The following is a 20,580-nucleotide window of genomic DNA, read 5'->3' as shown; positions in this document are numbered from 1 at the left end:
TCGCACAGGTTACATGCACTTCCAGTGTTGGATGCATATGATACAAGTAAAGTACCGCTGAGTTTGTCATATGATATCATGACATCATAATCGGCTTTTCTGTATGTAATTTTATATACTCTATTGCTAAGATGATTAAAAGCAGCTGAGAGCGGATAGATGTAGTAAAGCTGAGTTTGTAGTTTGGCACAGTAGATTGTGATGCTCAGATCTGGTTGGGCCTTATCACTCATGGGTATAGATTCTGTGCTGTTGACACCAACACATATGGTATACTACACGGCATAGGACTGCATGTAAATCTAATCCATAGTCTCTGCACTGTGCACCAGAGTATATAGTGAACTGACATACTCAGCTGAATGAATGTATGTACAGTACCACCTAAATAATGTGCAATAAGCTGTTTTTTAGATACAGTGGTCCCTCAAGTTACAATATTAATAGGTTCCAGGACGACCATTGTATGATGAGACCATTGTACGCTGAGTCCATAACTCTATGGAAACCTGGTAATTGGTTCTGAAGCCACCAAAATGTCATCAAAAAATAGGAAAAAGTGAGAATTAAAGAAAAATAAGTAGATAACTAATACAGATAAAGCAAATCCTTACATATAAAAGTAAGAAAGATCTGCTGGGAGCTGTAAATCACTGTCTGTGTCAGTGTTTCCCAACCAGGGTGCCTCCAGCTGTTGCAAAACTACAACTCCCAGCATACCCGGACAGCCGAAGGCTGTCCGGGCATGCTGGAAGTTGTAGTTTTGCAACAGCTAGAGGTGCCCTGGTTGGAAAACACTGGTCTATGTAGAGGACAGGAGTTTCTTCAGGGTCCTGTACAGTACACGCAATTTCCTAAAAAAGTTAAATGGAGCCGTCTTTACTTGGTGTCCAAAGGAGCAGCTGTGACATAGGTTAAGAGTACAGAACATGTAACACCGCCCTGTACTGTAGGGGGCGCTACCAGATAGGAATTGAGTGCATTCGCTTCAGTACTACAGTGCACGCGCGAATACAGGGGTTTTACCAGTGAATATCCATTCTGATTGGTCGGTTCTTCCAGCCATTGACATGTTTCACAGATCTGGACTGTCTGTAACATTGTATGTTGAGTCTGGTCCAGAAAAGACCATTATATGTTTAAACTATTGTATGTTGAGGCCATTATAAGTTCAGGGATCACTGTATCTTATACTATATATGTGTATATATATATATATAATGTATAAAATGTATGTCAACTGACAAACTCATCTCTTATAATGTATAATAGCGCATGCTACCTAAATAATGCCATTTTATTTAACATACACATATAGGTATACATTATATACCATTATTTTTTATATATCAACTGGCTTCAGAAAGTTAAACAGATTTGTAAATTACTTCTATTAATTTTTTTTTAATCCTTTCAGTACTTATGAGCTTCTGAAGTTGAGTTGTTCTTTTCTGTCTAAGTGCTCTCTGATGGCACGTGTCTCGGGAACCGCCCAGTTTAGAAGCAAATCCCCATAGCAAACCTCTTCTACTCTGTGCAGTTCCCGAGACAAGCAGAGATGTCAGCAGAGACCACTGTTGCCAGACAGAAAACAACAACTCAACTTCAGCAGCTGATAATTATTGAAAGGATAAAGATTTTTTAATAGAAGTAATTTACAAATCTGTTTAACTTTCTGGAGCTAGTTGATATATATATATAAAAAAAAAAGTTTTTTCCTGGAATACCGCTTTAAATCCTAAAAGATACATCCAATAACACATTAGAAGTAGTATACACAGACGTAGCAGAGCTGAGAAAGTTGATACGATCAATTCACTATTATCTGCGGTTTAACATAGTACTGCAGATCTACTTATCGCAATATAATACTCTGCCTACAATATGCAGTTTAGTGACAAAGTGGGCACTGCTATACCGTCAGCTCATGCTTTATCACCGCAGGGTACGGTACAGCCTGGTCTTACCCCTTTATTTTGCCCATAAGTGCATTACGCTGTGCTGTGGAGGGAGAGGAGCGCGCGATCGATACAAATTTGGCTTATGTGTTTGTATTTTATCCGATTACACAAGGCGCGTGGCGGTTTGCGGCATTTTCGTTGTGATCATGCCGTGTCTAGTCACTCGCCAAATCGTCTACTGACCCAGATATCTTAGACAAACATGAGATGTGGCCCGAGGTCAGGCAAACACAATCCTTTCTTTTCCATTCCTGCAGCGTAGTGACAACTACCGATCCAAACACAGCGCAATTTTCTTCTGTTTTCTATCCAGTGCCACCCAGCTTTCCTAGTAACGGACACAAATACAAAAGGGCACACAATGATTAATTATTTGTCATTACATTTGCCATTGACTTTCAACAAGATCCCAAAGTGAATATGCACATTGTACTAAATATCCACATTGTGTGGCAGCCCGCACTGCTTTTCTAGGATTTTATACATGAACCAGCAAACACAGGATGAACAATGCTATAGGTCCTACCTATATATAGGATGTATGTAGTTGCGAAGGACACATGCAGTGTCAGTCTTTACTGCAATTCTAGTCTTTTTTGGTGAACTAGTGAACTACACTGACCCTGTGTAGGGCAAATAAGTAGAGTACTCGAGTATAAGCCATCCCGAATATAAGCCGAGGCCCCTGATTTCACCCCCAAAACCCAGGAAAAGTTATTGACTCGACTATAAGCCTAGGGTGGGAAATACATCATCCCCCCCTGTCATCATCCAGACCCCCGTCATCATCACACGGTCATCACCCCCCTGTCATCATCCAGACCCCCATCATCATCACCCCGTCATCATTCACCCCCCCCCACTTCATCATCACTGCCTGTCAATCCCTAGTGGTCTTCAACCTGAGGCCCTCCAGATGTTTCAAAACTACAATTCCCAGCATGCCCGGACAGCCATCGGCTGTCCGGGCATCCTGGGAATTGTAGTTTTGAAACATCTGGATGTCCGCAGGTTGAAGACCACTGCGGCCGTCATCATCATCCAGACTCCCCTTTTGTTTTCTACTCACCTCCCCTTGGTGGGAAAGAAGGGTGAGCTGGTCCGGGCCATCTATGCTGCAGGGACCATCCGGTGGCGAGGGCTAGTCGTTCCGGGCTGTACATCATCTCCCTCCGGCCCCGGACTAGTGACGTTGCCTTGACGACAACGCACACGTCACGTCCGTGCGCATGAACGTCCCTGCGCATCACTAGTCTGGGGCCGGAGCTGAGAACAGAGCCTCCCGGTGAAGATGTACGATTAGCCCTCGCCACCGGACCGTACCTGCCGCATAGATGGCCCGGACCAGCTCACCCTTCCTTCCCACCGAGGGGAGGTGAGTAGAAAACAAAAGTGGGGTCTGGATGATGACGAAGGCCGCAGTGGTCTTCAACCTGCGGACCTCCAGATGTTTCAAAACTACAACTCCCAGCATGCCCGCTGGAAGTTGTAGTTTTGCAACATCTGGAGGTCCGCAGGTTGAAGACCACTGAGAAGGGATTGACAGGCCAGAAAGTTTTTTGTTCACTCGAGTATAATCCGAGGGGGGCGTTTTCAGCATGATAAATCGTGCTGAAAAACTCGGCTTATACTGGAGTATATACCGTATATACACGCTGTCAGGTGACCGTGCAAGAGCACAAGTGTCTAAACCAGTGTTTTCCAAATTGTGTGCCTCCAGCTGGTACAAAACTACAACCGAAGGCTGTCTGGGCATGCTGGGAGTTGTAGTTTTGCAACAGCTGGAGACACACCTTTTGGGAATACACTGGTCCAAACATTTCCAGTGTTGACCTCGGTTGTGGCAGCCTGTGTATAGCTATTAATACCCGATAATTGGAGCTGTGTAATGATAGACTAGCGTGTTTACAATGCTGCCTGTATAGTAGAGAAAATGGAGATGTAGCAGAGCTGATATTGCGTATGTGGTGCACTGGAAAACTTGTCATTTTTCTCTTCCCTGATGGAGTTTTTAATCCCCCGAAATAGTATGAATTAAGACAAGCATTTTTTTATTTGGCATTTTATTCCCTGCATTTTTTTTAAATTTTATTATTGCAAGTCATGTGACTCAAGGATTTCTATTAAAGAATTGGCGGACAAAACCTGTTTTTTTTTTGTTCAGACTTTTTTTTCCCCATTAATAGAAGTCTAAGGCCGTGTTCATACGGCAGAATTTCTGTGCGGAGCAGCTGTCCAGGCATGCTGTGAGTTGTAATTTTGCAACAGCTGGATGCACCCTGGTTGGGAAACAATGACAAAGGTAGTCACCGAGCTTTGCCAAAGCAGTGAATGGCAAATTGCCTAGTTGTGAAGTCACACTCCTCATCTACTTAGAATAACCAGGCATGTTAGCTCTTTAGGAGTCTGAAAAAGCAAGGTGGGAGCAGCAACAGCAGCCATATTGGTTGTCACCCAGCTTTCCCAGAAACAGATGTTCACACTGCCTCCTTTCTCCGAGCTTCCATAGAAACATGTCAGAGAGCAGCGGTCTAGGGAAGGTCTATGCAGCTGCTCAGTGTGACCCACTTACACTCCAGTATATGGGTCACGGTACACGGAGGGGGTTTTATGGATTTGCAGGTGAGTAAATTATTGGATTTCGAGCCACCACATATTTGTAAAAGCTTTTCATGTAATGAAATCGCTAAGACTGTTACATGATCAGCACTGGCGGTACAGATCGCAAAGGGACAAGAAGTCTCTGTTGTTACAAGACACCCTCATGAGAAGTCCCTACACACCCAACACTGGTTAAGTCTGCATTCACATCTCGTTTTGTACATACGGGCGCCGGATCCGGCTGGGGGAGGGGCAAACCGGGCGCTCCCGTACCCCAGCCGGATCAGCCCGTGACTCCATGTACTTTAATGAGCCGACCGGAGTCAAACGGTGACTCCGGTCGGCTCAGTTTTGACCCGTATGCGGTTTTGGACCGGACCTAAAACAGTAGTATACTACGGTTTTAGGTCTGGTTAGGAAACCGCATACGGGTCAAAACTGAGCTCACCGGAGTCACCGTTTGACTCCGGTCGGCTCATTAAAGTACATGGAGTCACGGGCTGATCCGGCTGGGGTACGGGAGGTCCCGGTTTGCCCCTCCCCCAGCCCGTATGTACAAAACGAGATGTGAATGCAGCCTATGGCAGAATTGGCACCAATTTTATCCTCTGTATAGTGATACATTTTACCTGCACTCATACATTGTAGTAGAATCATAGAAGATCGCATAGACTGGATGCAACTGTAGCAAACTCTCAGCTCTGGCTGTATACTGGACTTGTTTCATTCACTGATTGCAAGCAGAGATGGTGCATAACTAAAACGCTAAATATATTAGGACGTTGCAGGACTTTTCATTGTGCACTAGTAACAGCAATTGTGGATTAGGACAAACCCTTTCCTTCTGTGCGGAATTTCGCTCTGGAATTCTGCTGGAGATTCCAGAGCAGCAGAGTCCCATTGAATTCAACAGGATTCTGCTGCCCTGTGCACACGGTGCAATTTATGTGCCATATGTTTCTGGCATGGAAATTCTATTTTCCATGTCCGCAGAAAGAATGAACCTTTTCATTCTTTCTGCGGACTCTACACGGAATGTATAGCCGTCTACAGAGATTTTCCGTGCAGACGTTTCATAGCGTGAACACATAGCGTGAAGTAGGTGTTATATTTGAGATCCTCAGAGGATAGTGCAGCGGATAGTGCAGCAGCTTAATGAGTGTGAATTACCTGCTTGCCCGCCGATCTGAGTGGGAACCATGTAATACCACATTTGCACTGTAGAGGCTGCTTGCTGACTGCAGCTTCAGCCAGCACTAAACAATGGATCTCGGATTTTTGTGTCATTTTCATTCAAAAACAAGTAAAAGAGGCTGATTTGCAATACAGGGCACAACCCGTGGGCAGGAGTGATGCTGCTTTTGGAAGAAAGCTATGTTTTCTATATGATTTAAGGCCACATTCCAAATTTCTGTGAGGAATTCCGCATTAATTTTCTGTGCGGAATTCCGCCAAAATGTATTGCTCATTAACTTTAGTGGGATTGCGCAAGGTCATTGACACAGTAGATTTTATGCTGTGGAATTATTAATGCAGAAATCCTGATTTCCGATGTCCAGAAAAATATAAGCCTGGTCTTATATTTTTCCGGGCTTCGGCTGCGGAATCCCAATGATTTCTGCCAAAATAGTATGGAATGCATGCAGATTCTGCATGAACTTTGACTGTTGAATTAAAGAGTACCGGTCACCAAACTAAACTTTTAATATATTGTTCCTTATGTAATTATAAGACACTTTGCTATTTACTTGCTGTTATCATTTTCAACCTTTATATGGTTTTAATGTGATTAAAAAAACAGCCACTAGGTGGTTCTGTTCTGTTCCCTGCACAAGTCAAACAGTTAGTTTGGTCTCCTCCAGGCCTGGCAGAAGACCAAACTCAGAAAGTGTGTGTGGTGCATAGCGAGGCACAGCTCTCGACGTTCAGTAACATTGCGCCTGCTGGGGAGCGCCCATTTTGTGACGGGCGAATGAACTGGAGAAATAGTGCATGCACTAATTCTCCTGTTACTATCGCCCGTCACAAAATAACGTCCGTTATTAATAATGGGTTAAAACGGCTATTAGAAAAATCCCATAGAATATAATGGGATTTTCTAACGGCAGTTAGTGATTTTGTAGCAGCCGTATAACTGCCGATTTCCTAACGGGCGTTCATAACGGAAGTGTTTTTATAGTGTGAAAGGGGCCTTAGTCAGTGAAGGGTTAAAAAATATTAGGTCAGTTGATCTAAACCAGTGTTCCCCTAACTACAATTCCCATCATAACCTGACAGCCTGTAGTTAGTCTACAGCAGTGTTTCCCAAGCAGGGCTCTTCTTTACAACTCCCAGCATGCGCAGACAGCAAAAGACTGTCCAGGCATGCTGGGAGTTGTAGATTTGCAACATCTGGAGGCACACTGGTTGGGAAACAATGGCCTACATAAGTGTCCTCCATCTAAGTGCTATCTTTTGCCAAAACTACAACTCCCAGCATGCTTGGACAGCTCCCATCTGTTTGAAAGCAGTGATCCCGAACCTGAGGCTCTCAAACTTACAGCACGTCCTGATCGCACCCAGGGAATTAGAACACTGTTGCCCAAACCAAGCCTTTACAACTGTTGTAGAACTACAATGTCCAGCATGCCCAGAGTTACGAGCTTGAGAAACATCCAAGAGGACCTACCATAGGATACTTCTGCCCACGTGCGTCGCGTAACAGGTGTGAATCACTGAGCGGGGACAGTGGGGACTGTAGCCATAGAGGGAATAAGGGTACACTGAGGATCGCAGACACGCCAGGCCTCGCCCTCTTCTCTGTACACAGCCTGCAGGCAGATCATAGGACAGCCCCACTGAGGACCCCGCCTGTGCGGAGAGCGCGAACGAGGAGGAGGCGGGGCCTGCTGGTTGTGTGGCGAGCTGGAGGCGGGGCCTGTTGGTTGTGTGACAAGCTGGAGGCGGGGCCTGCTGGTTGTGTGGCGAGCTGGAGGCGGGGCCTGTTGGTTGTGTGGCGAGCTGGAGGCGGGGCCTGCTGGTTGTGTGGCGAGCTGGAGGCGGGGCCTGCTGGTTGTGTGGCGAGCTGGAGGCGGGGCCTGCTGGTTGTGTGGCGAGCTGGAGGCGGGAAGAGATGTAACTGAAGATGGAGACCGTTCTGTGAGGGGCCGGTGAGTGCTGAACGGGAGAGGAATGGAGACTGTATGTGACACATTTATTCTAGGCAGAATGGAGACCTGAGGGGATTCACTGTGTGTGAGGGAATTCAATATACTGTACGAGGAGATCCACTGTATATGAAGGATGTTTACTGTATATTGGGGTTTCAGGGTAGTTCACTGGAAATGGGGGATGCTCACTATATATGAGGGGATTCACTGTTTATGAGGAGAGCTTAATGTATGTGGGGTGATTAGATATATATATGAGACTTACTTTATATGTGAGGAGATACACTGTATCTAAGGGGAGCCCGTATGTGGGGTGATTAGATATATGAGATTTACTTAATATGAGGGGATTCACCATATATGAGGAGATCCATTGTATATATGAGGAGATTCACCATTTATATGAGGAGATTCACCATATATATGAGGACATTCACCATATATATGAGGAGAATCGCCATAAATATGAGGAGATTCACCATAAATATGAGGAGATTCACCATATATATGAGGAGAATCGCCATAAATATGAGGAGATTCACAGTATATGAGGAGATTCACAGTATATGAGGAGATTCACCATAAATATGAGGAGATTCACCATAAATATGAGGAGATTCACCATATATATGAGGATAATCGCCATAAATATGAGGAGACTCACCATAAATATGAGGAGATTCACCATATATATGAGGAGATTTCCAATAAATATGAGGAGATTCACCATATATATATATGAGGAGATTCACCATTTATATGAGGATAATCGCCATAAATATGAGGAGATTCACCATATATATGAGGAGATTTGCCATAAATATGAGGAGATTCACCATAAATATGAGGAGATTCACCATATACATATGAGGAGATTCACCATATATATATATGAGGAGATTCACCATAAATATGAGGAGATTCACCATATATATGAGGAGAATCGCCATAAATATGAGATTCACAGTATATGAGGAGATTCACCATAAATATGAGGAGATTCACCATATATATGAGGAGATTCACCATAAATATGAGGAGATTCACCGTATATATGAGGAGATTTGCCATAAATATGAGGAGATTCACCATAAATATGAGGAGATTCGCCGTAAATATGAGGAGATTCACCATATATATGAGGAGATTCACCGTATATATGAGGAGATTCACCATATATATATGAGGAGATTCACCATAAATATGAGGAGATTCATCATAAATATGAGGAGATTCATCATAAATATGAGGAGATTCACCATAAATATGAGGAGATTCACCATAAATATGAGGAGATTCACCGTATATGAGATTCACCATATATATGAGGAGATTCACCATATATATATGAGGAGATTCACCATATATATCAGGAGATTTACCATAAATATGAGGAAATTCGCCGTAAATATGAGGAGATTCACCATAAATATGAGGAGATTCACCATAAATATGAGGAGATTCACCAAAAATATGAGGAGATTCACCAAAAATATGAGGAGATTCACCATAAATATGAGATTCACCATATATATGAGGAGATTCACCGTATATGAGGAGATTCACCATATATATGAGGAGAATCGCCATAAATATGAGGAGATTCACAGTATATGAGGAGATTCACAGTATATGAGGAGATTCACCATAAGTATGAGGAGATTCCCCATAAATATGAGGAGATTCACCGTAAATATGAGGAGATTCACCGTAAATATGAGGAGATTCACCATAAATATGAGGAGATTCACCATAAATATGAGGAGATTCACCATATACGGTATATGAGGAGATTCACCATATATATATGAGGAGATTCACCATATATATATATGAGAAGATTCACCATATATATGAGGAGATTCACCGTATAATAGGAGATTCACCATAAATATGAGTAGATTCACCATAAATATGAGGAGATTCACCATAAATATGAGGAGATTCACCGTATATGAGGAGATTCACCGTATATGAGGAGATTCACCATATATGAGGAGATTCACCATAGATATGAGGAGATTCACCATAAATATGAGAAGATTCACCATAAATAGGAGATCAACCAAAAATATGAGGAGATTCACCATAAATATGAGGAGATTCACCATATATGAGATTCACCATATATATGAGGAGATTCACCATATATATGAGGAGATTCACCGTATATGAGGAGATTCACCATAAATATGAGGAAATTCACCATAAATATGAGGAGATTCACCATAAATATGAGGAGATTCACCGTGATTGAGGAGATTCACCGTATATGAGGAGATTCACCATATATATATGAGGAAATTCACCGTATATGAGGAGATTCACCATATATATATGAGGAGATTCACGTATATATGAGGAGATTCACCATATATATATATATATATATATATCCGTATATATGAGGAGATTCACCATATATATATGAGGAGATTCACCGTATATGAGGAGATTCACCATATATATGAGGAGATTCACCGTATATGAGGAGATTCACCATATATATATGAGGAGATTCACCATATATATGAGGAGATTCACCGTATATATGAGGAGATTCACCATATTTATATATGAGGAGATTGACCATATATATGAGGAGATTCACTGTATATGAGGAGATTCACCGTATATATATGAGGAGATTCACCATATATATGAGGAGATTAACCGTATATGAGGAGATTCACCATAAATATGAGGAGATTCACCGTATATGAGGAGATTCACCGTATATGAGGAGATTCACCATATATATATGAGGAGATTCACCATATATATGAGGAGATTCACCATATATATGAGGAGATTCACCGTATATATATGAGGAGATTCACCATATATATATATGAGGAGATTCACCATATATATGAGGAGATTCACTGTATATGAGGAGATTCACCATATATATATATATATATATATATATGAGGAGATTCACTGTGTATAAGGGGAGCTCAGTGTATATGAGATTTACTATATATGAGCAGAGTTCACCGTATATGAGGAGATTCTTCCTGTATGTGGGTGTATGGGGGGGTTGGTCACTATGTTTGAGGAGTTAATTGTATAAGGGGGTCCATATGGGGGGGAGTCACTGTTGAGGGCTTTGTTACTAGCAGAGTATTATAGGGAAGATTTGTGGTTTATCCTTCTGATCTGGGGTCAGGGAATCAGGCGGATGTCATGCAAATATATATATATATATATATATATATATATATATATAATATACAACCAAAGAATAAGTTGGCAAGCACTATTGATTCAAAACTATTATATGGACCTTGCTTACAGGTGCAGGCTGCTGGGCTAAATATACAGCAACAGGAGAATACAGCAGCACACTGCTAGCCCAAAGATATAGATAAAACATGAGTATATAGATGAAACATGAGTATATAGATAAAACATGAAAAGCTATACAGCTGTAGTGCAACAAATGAAAATATGAAATTATGAAACAGTGAGGTACTTAGCTTGCAAATTTGGCGGCCAAATAGCTTGGACCGTCCCACCACGGTAAGGTGACCTCATTTTGGGAACGGACCCTACGCTATGACTATGCCTCTGTGTGAACAGTTCAACAGGCATTGCAATGGCAATGCCTGTTGAACTGTTCACACAGAGGCATATTCATAGTGTAGGGTCCGTCCCAAAATGAGGTCACCTTACCGTGGTGGGACGGTCCAAGCTATTTGGCCGCCAAATTTGCGGTGATCTAATGGTTTAATAGCGGCCACGGTGATCGCAGCATGCCAGGCTATTAGCGGCGGGAGAGCTGTAGCTAGCTTCTTTTACACCCGAGGCAAGCCCCCCCCCCCCCCCCATCTGACCCCTATAACTCCAATTTTTCCATATACAGGGATGAGGGTAATCTTGTGTGACATGATCTGTAGTTTTTATCTGAACTTTTATTAGGAAAGGGGCTTATTCACATATATACGGACTTCTTAAAATATTTTAATCACATAAATGGAGTCTTTTGATTGGAAACCACTGAACAACGCTGTGTTACTGGGGGGGTTCTGCTTCTCCAGTTTGTGGTGCATTTTATTTACTCTAATTATGTGTCAGAAAATGCTGGAAGTTGCATTTAGTTACTAGATAACTACAACTCCCAGCATGCCCTGATGCAGCCTATGGCTGTGTGGGTGTTGCAGCATGTTGCACTGTATAGTAGTACAGTTAAGGTTATTGTGTAACATGCTGGGAGTTGTAGTTTTGGTTCGTGTCAGCGGTAGAGCCATAGGATGTGTCAAGGAATACTGGGAATTACAGTTAGTAACTACAACACCCAGCATGCCCTGATGCAGCCTATGGCTCTGCAGCTGACCCGAACCAAAACTACAACTCCCAACATGTTACACTTTATAGTTTTACAGTTTAGATTACGGTGCAACATGCTGGGAGTTGTAGTTTTGGTTCGGGGGTTTGCGTGCATCCGTGGGGATCTTGGTCGGCGGGTGAGTATGAAGGGTGGGATTCTGGTGGTGCAATTTAGTGTGGGTGGCCAGAAGCCACAAAAAGTAAATAAAATTAGATAGCACAACTGGCAGCAGCACTTTTCAGTCCGCCCCTGTACAAAACATACATGCATACACACATCATACATACACATATACATATACATATACCGGCCACTGCCCCCTATATTATACATTACATACATACATCATACATACACATATACACACACACTGGGCCACTGCCCCCTATAGCATACATTACATACATCATACAGACACATCATACATACACCCGCCGCCTCTTCCCCCCCCCCACATCATACATTACATACACACATCACACATATACACACATCATATATACACATACACTCACACCATAAATATACACCATACATATGCACACATCATACATAAACCCGCCGCTGCTTCCTCCCCCCCACATTATACATTACATACACACATCACACATACACAGACACCATACAGACATCATATATACACAACACATACACCATACATATGCACACATTATACATACACCCACCGCTGATACACCCCACATCATACACACATCACACATACACGGACACCATACACATATACACTTCATATATACACCTGACACATACACCATACATATGCACACATCATACACACATCATATATACACAGACATCATACATATGCACACCTCATACATACACCCGCCACTGATACACCCCCCCTAATTATACATTACATACATATACAACCACCCTTCCCGCTGCCTGCATGCTCGGCCTCCTCACCTGAGCCGGTGTGAGGTGAAATCCCCAGCCCGTGCAGTGCAGTCTCCTCGCACACGTCCTCTCCCCGCTCTGTATTTTCCCCCGTGAATACTTGAAACCTTCCCGTGATAAAGTAGGTCCTGTGTAAACAGAGCAGTGGGGAGGGAGAGGCTGTGTGTGGGGGAGGGAGGAGCTGTGGACATCCTCATTCTCCCCCTTTCGTCTTGTATTATGCAGAGCTGCGCTCTCCATCCTCCGGGAGGGGGGGTGAGGGTGTGTGGCTTAATCATCTGCCCTCGCTCCTGAGATCCCCTCACACCGGCTGGGGGGCTCTGAGCAGCGGCCCCCGGCTACTGAAATCAGCTGGGGGCCGCCACTGCCCCCTCCATACACCCTGAGCGCCGGTGTGAGGTGGAGACTTGTATCAGCTCCTGCACCTCACACCTGTCCCTGCTTGCCCGATACAGGGCTAAATCTATAAAAAATTCACCTGCCCGGCGCCCAAAACTAATTGTCCCGGGCGTCGGGCGATAGGATTTCCACATCCCTGGTTAATTTAACCCTTAACTACCCCCATTTGTGAGGGTCAGGGTTTTTGTTTAAAGTCCCATGCAAATCAATGGGAAATGTATGTTCCCACATAACTTCCGTACGGCTGGAGATATTTCAATACCTGGTACACTTATTACGGGTTGGGATATGAGGACGGGATAGGAGGTCGGAATAGGAGGTCGAGATAGGAGGACGGGATAGGAGGTCTGCATAGGAGGTCAGGATAGGAGGTCGGGATAAGAGGTCGAGATAGGAGGACGGGAAAGGAGGTCTGGATAGGAGGATGGGATAGGAGGTCTGGATAGGAGGTCGAGATAGGAGGATGGGATAGGAGGATGGGATAGGAGGTCGAGATAGGAGGACGGGATAGGAGGTCGAGATAGGAGGACGGGAAAGGATTATGGGATAGGAGGTCGAGTTAGGAGGTCGGAATAGGAGGACGGGATAGGAGGTTGAGATAGGAGGACGGGATATGATGACAGTATAGGAGGTCGGGACAGGAGGTCGGGATAGGAGGTCGAGATAGGAGGTCGGGATGTGGGGTTGGGATATGCCAACAATATATGAAGATTGGATAAGAAGTCAAAAGCTTCCTCCTTTGTTTATTTTCCTCCCCAACATGGATTAGGAAGGAAAAACCGGGCAACGCCGGGTACTCAGCTAGTATCTATATATACCTCAACGTGTGTGTATGTGTGTGTGTATATATATATATGTGTGTGTGTGTGTGTGTATGTTCCAGCATCACGTCCAAACGGCTAGAGATAAAACTTGGCACACATGTTACTTATATGTCACCAACAAACATAGGATAGGTGATTTAACCCTTACTCACCCCCATTTGCCAGGGGCAGGGTTTTTGTTTAAAGTCCCATACAAGTCTATGGGAAATATATGTTACTTCATAACTTCCAAACTGCTGGAGCTATTTCGATAATACTTGGTCACATGTTACTTATATGTCCACTTAAAATATAGGATAGTTAATTTAACTCTTAACTTCCCCCATTTGTGAGGGGTGGGGTTTTTGTTTAAATTTCCATGCAAATCAATGGGAAATGTATGTTCTCATGTAACTTCCAAACGACTGGAGATATTTCAATACCTGGTATACATATTACAATTTTGGATAGGAGGTCGGGGTAGGAGGTCGGGATAGGAGGACGGGATATGACAACAATATATGGGGATGGGATATGAAGTCAAAAGCTTCCTCCTTTGTTGATTTTCCTCCCCAACAAGCATTAGGAAGGAAAAACCGGGCAACGCCGGGTACTCAGCTAGTATCTCCTATATAGTAGGGGGTAAAAGGGAAGCCATGTCTCCAGAGCACTGTGGTTCCATGTGGACACAGTCTGGCTCTACAGTTTCTATTAACTACGATTGTGGCTTTTACATGTGGTTTATGAAGTTGATGTCATACGGAAAAACAGGTAACAAATATGTGACAGGACCGCATACACCCCTATGTTAAACGCCATTTAACGCTACATACAGCAAATTCCATCCAGAATAGCCTGCAGTAGATACTGAATGTTCTCCAATGTGTAGTACATGCCTTCATGTTAACTTCTCCCAGAATTGTCACTTGGTTATCAGTTTGAGAATTTAGTACAAAGGTTACAGTAAATATGGCTATACTTTCTGTTATCACTTACCTGCACATATTATTTGTAGCAAAGTATTGTGACAATAAAGAGAACGATCTGTTCTGCTGATCGGTTTTGGTTGGGTTCACATTGTGTTTTTGTCTGTTTCACTGTTTCCATTATAGTATGGTTAAATTTGCTGTATGCAAAATCATAGTCAGCTATGCTGTTGTGTATGAAAAAACAATTATACATTTTTTTTCTTCATAATGTACCAGTATGTTATTGGGAAATAGATTATACTGTATGGCTTATTTTAACAAATACGTATTTTTTTCCCTTTAAAATGCATGCTCTAAACAGACAGCAATCATGCGGAGTGAACACACCCTTACCTGTTTCCACATAGAAATCCCTGAATCGTTCTTAAAGGGGTACTCCGGTGGAATACTTTTTTTTTTTTTAAATCAACTGGGGCCAGAAAGTTAAACAGATTTGTAAATTATTTTTTTTTAAATTATTTCTATTATATAAAAACGTAATCCTTCCAGTACTTATTAGCTGCTGAATGCTAGAGAAGAAATTATTTTCTTTTTGGAACACAGAGCTCTCTGCTGACATCTCTGTCCATTTTAGGAACTCTCCAGAGTAGGAGAAAATCCCCATAGCAAATGCATGCTGCTCTGGTCAGTTTCTAAAATGGACAGAGATGTCAGCAGAGAGCACTGTGTTCCAAAAATAAAAGAATTTGCTCTGTATTTAGCAGCTAATAAGTACTGGAAGGATTAAGATTTATTAATAGAAGTAATTTACAAATCTGTTTAACTTTCTGTCACAAGTTGATAAAAAAAAATAAAAAAATTAAATAAATGTTTTCCACCGGAGTACCCCTTTAATTTTGGATTTGCCTCTGCATTTTCAAACAGCCTATCAGATAACCAATTTTTACAAATCCTTTGTTGATCCCATGCCAAAAATGTGGTGTTTTACCAAGATTTGTTTAATTGTGGTAAAACGTAATTTGAGTCATTCACAGGGAAAAATGTGTGCAATAATTTTGTAAGTTCACCAGAATCAGGAGGTGGTAATATTACATTTCTGTCAGAAAATTCCAGTCCAAAAATTCCACCAGAACATTGAACCAGCTCATTGATCTGGTGGAATCTGCGCCGCAGACATTGCTGTCTATGGGGACGGCAATGTCTGTGTGGTCCGGCCGTAAATTTTCCGGCCAGAGATTCTCAGTGTAAACCTTGCCTAACTGTGTAAATTTGCAGCAATTCTGTTACATATGTATTTAGTGTTACTTAGCCTCAAATCTCTTAAATACTATTCATAGATTACGCTATAGACCCCACTCTGTCTATATGTAAATAATACATATGTATCCAGCCAGGGTTTCCGGATGTAGTGTGCGATGTACCAGATAATCATTATTGAGCGGTCTTATGTAATACTGTGTTTAAACACCACAGAACACTATTGTCATCTACTTAGACCTTGTTTTGACAGCTTTTTATTGATTTGGCTGTTACTGTTTTTAGACATTGCCACAGAAGAACCGGTTTGTGACTGGGAACAATTATCATGCTGCAGAAATAGCATTTTACAAATAGAAGCACAGACTGGTTAGGCTTCCAGTAAATGAAAAAAGGCAATACAGTTCGTAGCTCTCTACTGTAACATTCTGCATAAACATTAATGACGAAGATCACGATTATAGCTATTCCTATAGAGGTTGGTCAGATGGGTCCACTAAAGGCCCTTGCAACAATGAAATCTGGTTACCCCAGACTGGAAGAGGTTCCGTTTCTTGGCCTAAGTAAGTATGATGGTGGCACACATACCCAAGCAGGAGAGATTTCCCATCTTGAGGGTACCACCTATCCAGATGGGTTCTAACTGCTGGGACCCCCACTGATCACAAGAACGCTTGTCTCACCACTCTCTCCGCTCACTGTCTATGGGATTTACAAATTTAGCTAAGTTCAGTGTTTGCCTATGTGTGAAAATCCCATAAAATGAAGCAAAAACAGAGCATGCACGCAGCCTCTCCATTCACTCAGGGGACATGGGACCTCTGTTGTGATCAGTAGAGGTCCTGGTCGGACCCTTGTTAATCAGCTACTTATCCCCTTAAATGGCAGCATATCACCAGAAAGTTTGTTTAGTTGACATGCATGTTTTTGGCATACAGTTACAGTAACAAACTTGGCTTGGCTTTGCTTTGCCAAATGCATGTTCTTTCATTGGGGAAAGGGAAATCAGCAGCTGCTTAACTCCACCTTTATATGCAGATAGTTCAATGAAGCCGTATGAATACCTCTATGGTTTTCCCTTTTGTTGATGCATCTATGGTTTTCCCTTTAACACTTTGGGGTCATATTCAAACCTCTTTACGTCAAAAATTTCGGGTTTGGTGCCAACATTTTGGCATAAAGACGTTTACAACAGATATTCAGATAAATGTTTTACATAAGAATGATCCATGGTTTACACTAGACACAACAGTTTTTCGAAAGTGGGCGTGGTTATGTGAATTTTATGTTAAAGGGGTATTCCGGGCATAAATAGGGGATAAGATGTCTCATCGCGGGGGGCCCGCTGCTGGGACCCCTGCGATCTCCCTGCAGCCCCCGCATTCTATGCCAGGCTGCGTCTCCAGTTTTGGAAACCTCCGGGACTGGGGATGTGACGTCACAACACGCCTCCTCCACTCATGTCTGCAGCACCGGGCCCCCCGCGATCAGACATCTTCTCCCATATCCTTTTAATTGGGGATAAGATGTTTTTGCCCGGAATACCATTTTGAGTCCATATTACATCAAACATTTCACACCAGCTCTTTGCTAGCGTAGAAATCACAGAAATGGGTGTAGCTTTTTTGTTTTCTTGGGAAAAAGGGGTTATTTAACCCCTTAAGGACACAGCCCTTTTTCACCTTAAGGACTGAGCCCTTTTTCGCAATTCTGACCACCGTCGCTTTACGAATTAATAACTCGAAAATGCTTTTACCGAATATTCTGATATTGTTTTTTCATGACATATTCTACTTTATTTTGGTGGTAAATTTTTGTCGTTACTTGAATCCTTTTTTGGTGAAAAATCACAAAATTTCATGAAAATTTTGCATTTTTCTAACTTTGAAGCGCTCTACTTGTAAGGAAAATGGATATTACAAATAAATTTTATTTTTATTCACAAATATAATATGTTCACTTTATGTTGGCATCATAAAATGGACATATTTTTGCTTTTAGAAAAAATTAGAAGGCTTCAAAGTAGAGCAGCAATTTAAAAAAATTTCATGAAAATAGCAAAATCTGAAGGGACAGATGTTACAGAACTACAACTCCCAGCATGCCTGGGCAGTCTAGGCATGCTGAGAGTTGTAGTTTGGCAACATCTAGAGGGCTACCGTTTGGGCACCACTGTAACAGTGGTCTCCAAACTGTGACCCTCCAGATAATGCAAAACTACAACTCCCAGAAAGGCTGTCTGGGCATGCTGGGAGTTGCAGTTTGGCCTTCCTAGTGGTTGCCACAGTAAAGATCACTTTACTTTCACTTTCATACTCTCCCCCCCCCCCCCCCCCCACCGTAGTTTACCTACCTGAGCCAGGATCCAGCAGTCTCCAGCGACGATCCGGGGTCCCCAGGCATCTTCTCCTCCAGGTACCGGCCTCCATCTTCTTCCCACGATCCCCTCGACATCCAGGGGTGGGCAGAACGGGGGCTTGCCATGGCAACCCACTGTCCTGCCCTGCCATTGGTCAGAATCAGTTCTGACCAATGACAGGGGATAGGAGGAGATCGCAGTCTGCGACCTCGTTCCTATCCCTCAGGATGATCAGGGCTGTCCCTGACAGTTCTGATCATCCCTATTTTCCGGGTGATCGGGTCAGAGACCCGATCAGCCCGGAATAGCAGAAAATCACATGTCTGAATTGACATACGATTTTCTGCGATCGCCGACATGGTGAGGTCTCAGGACCCCCCTCGGCGATGTGTCGGGATGCCTGCTGAATAATTTCAACTGGCATTCCGGTCCGGTCCCCAACCGGCTAGCGGCGGGTACCGGAATTCCCACGGGCATATGATACGCCCCACGTCCTTAAGGACTCGGGATGCAGGGCATCCTTAAAAGGTTAATCAACTATTTAAGAAAATAAATTAATATTAGAAAATGTTAATTAAAAGAAAATACTTTTTTTTTTTTTTTTCATGGTCACTGCACTCACATAAACCACTGGACATGTTTTATTAATACTGTTATCACTTATATGGGCACTAGTAGTCATGGAATATTACATCAGATGCTTCCGCCAGAATTTTCGGTGATTTACAATTTGGCGACAAACTGCAATTTTGACGCAAAAAAAACGTAATATTGGGGGAAAAACATTATTTTGGAGCCAAACTTGCCAATTTTGCCATCAAAAACAAAAGAAAATTTAGTTTATTTATATAACTAGGGATGCACCAAAAGGAAAAAATTTTTCCAAAACCGAAAATTTAGGCTGTGCTTGTCCGCAAACCGAAAGTGCATTGCCCCTCCCACTTTTTCAATATAGTTTTTGTAAAATTATGTTATTAGAATTTTTTAGTAACTGATGTACTTGAAGGGGATTCCGGAACACATACTGGGTGGCTATAGAAGGTACTGGCCAGGCTTGGAACAACAGCACATCCACTCGCCATACATTGACTCCAGGACACACTGTAGGGGTACACACCTATCTGATTAAAACTGTGGTTGCTATGGGCAACTACTCCATTTTTCCTTAGCACATTTTGATAAATCTGCCCCTTATATCATAAAAAAAAAAAAAAAAATCAGTTTGCTTAACCTGTTAAGGACCAAGGGCGTACCTGTACATCCTGGGTCCTTTCCCTTTATATAACACATCCACATTCCCACATCATAGCGGGTCGGGCGCGGCCTCTAACAACGGCCAGGAACCGTGGCTAATAGCGTGTGGCACTGATCGCGGTGCCGCGCGCTATTAACCCTTTAGATGCGGCGTTCAAAGTTGATCGCTGCGTATAAAGTGAAAGGAAACTAATGCCGGGTAGCTCAGGGGGCTGTTCAGGACCGCTGCGGTGAAATTGCGGCATCCCGAACAGCTGTAGGACACAAGGAGGGTCCCCTTACCTGCCTCCTGGTGTCCGATCGCCGAATGACTGCTCAGTGCCTGAGATCCAGGCATGAGCAGTCAAGCGGCAGAATCATCGATCAGTGGTTTCCTATGAGAATCAGTGTCATCCTAAAATCATCCTAAAAGATCAGTGTGTGCAGTGTTATAGCCCCCTATAAGGGCTATAACATTGCAAGAAAAAGTGGAAAAAAAGTTAATAAAGATCATATTACCCCTTCCCTAATAAAAGTTTGAATCACCCCCCCTTTTCCCATAAAAAAAACAAAGTGTAAATAAAAATAAAGACGTGGTATCGCTGCGTGCAGAAATGTGCAAATTATAAAAATAT

At 42.7% G+C, this 20,580-nt stretch overlaps 1 protein-coding gene and 1 pseudogene across 2 annotated transcripts in view; one reads left to right on the top strand and one right to left on the bottom strand.

Moving 5' to 3' along the window:
* KCNJ2 (potassium inwardly rectifying channel subfamily J member 2) overlaps positions 1-7,503 on the bottom strand; it is a 28,623-nt gene extending 21,120 nt beyond the window's left edge. The window contains exons 1-2 of one of the 2 annotated variants that reach the window (XM_056550200.1): positions 7,231-7,503; positions 2,145-2,289 (exon numbers count right to left, since the gene is read on the bottom strand). The gene's annotated coding sequence lies outside the window, so the exon portion shown is untranslated. The remainder of the gene's footprint in view (positions 1-2,144; positions 2,290-7,230) is intronic. The other variant, XM_056550201.1, reaches the window with a different exon arrangement.
* A 69-nt stretch (positions 7,504-7,572) lies between these two features.
* Positions 7,573-20,580, top strand: part of LOC130297581 (uncharacterized) — a 438,873-nt pseudogene continuing 425,865 nt past the window's right edge.

This window comes from Hyla sarda, chromosome 13 (genome assembly GCF_029499605.1).
Source record: "Hyla sarda isolate aHylSar1 chromosome 13, aHylSar1.hap1, whole genome shotgun sequence".
Classification (NCBI taxonomy): domain Eukaryota; kingdom Metazoa; phylum Chordata; class Amphibia; order Anura; family Hylidae; genus Hyla; species Hyla sarda.
This window is presented reverse-complemented; position numbering and strand designations above follow the sequence as displayed.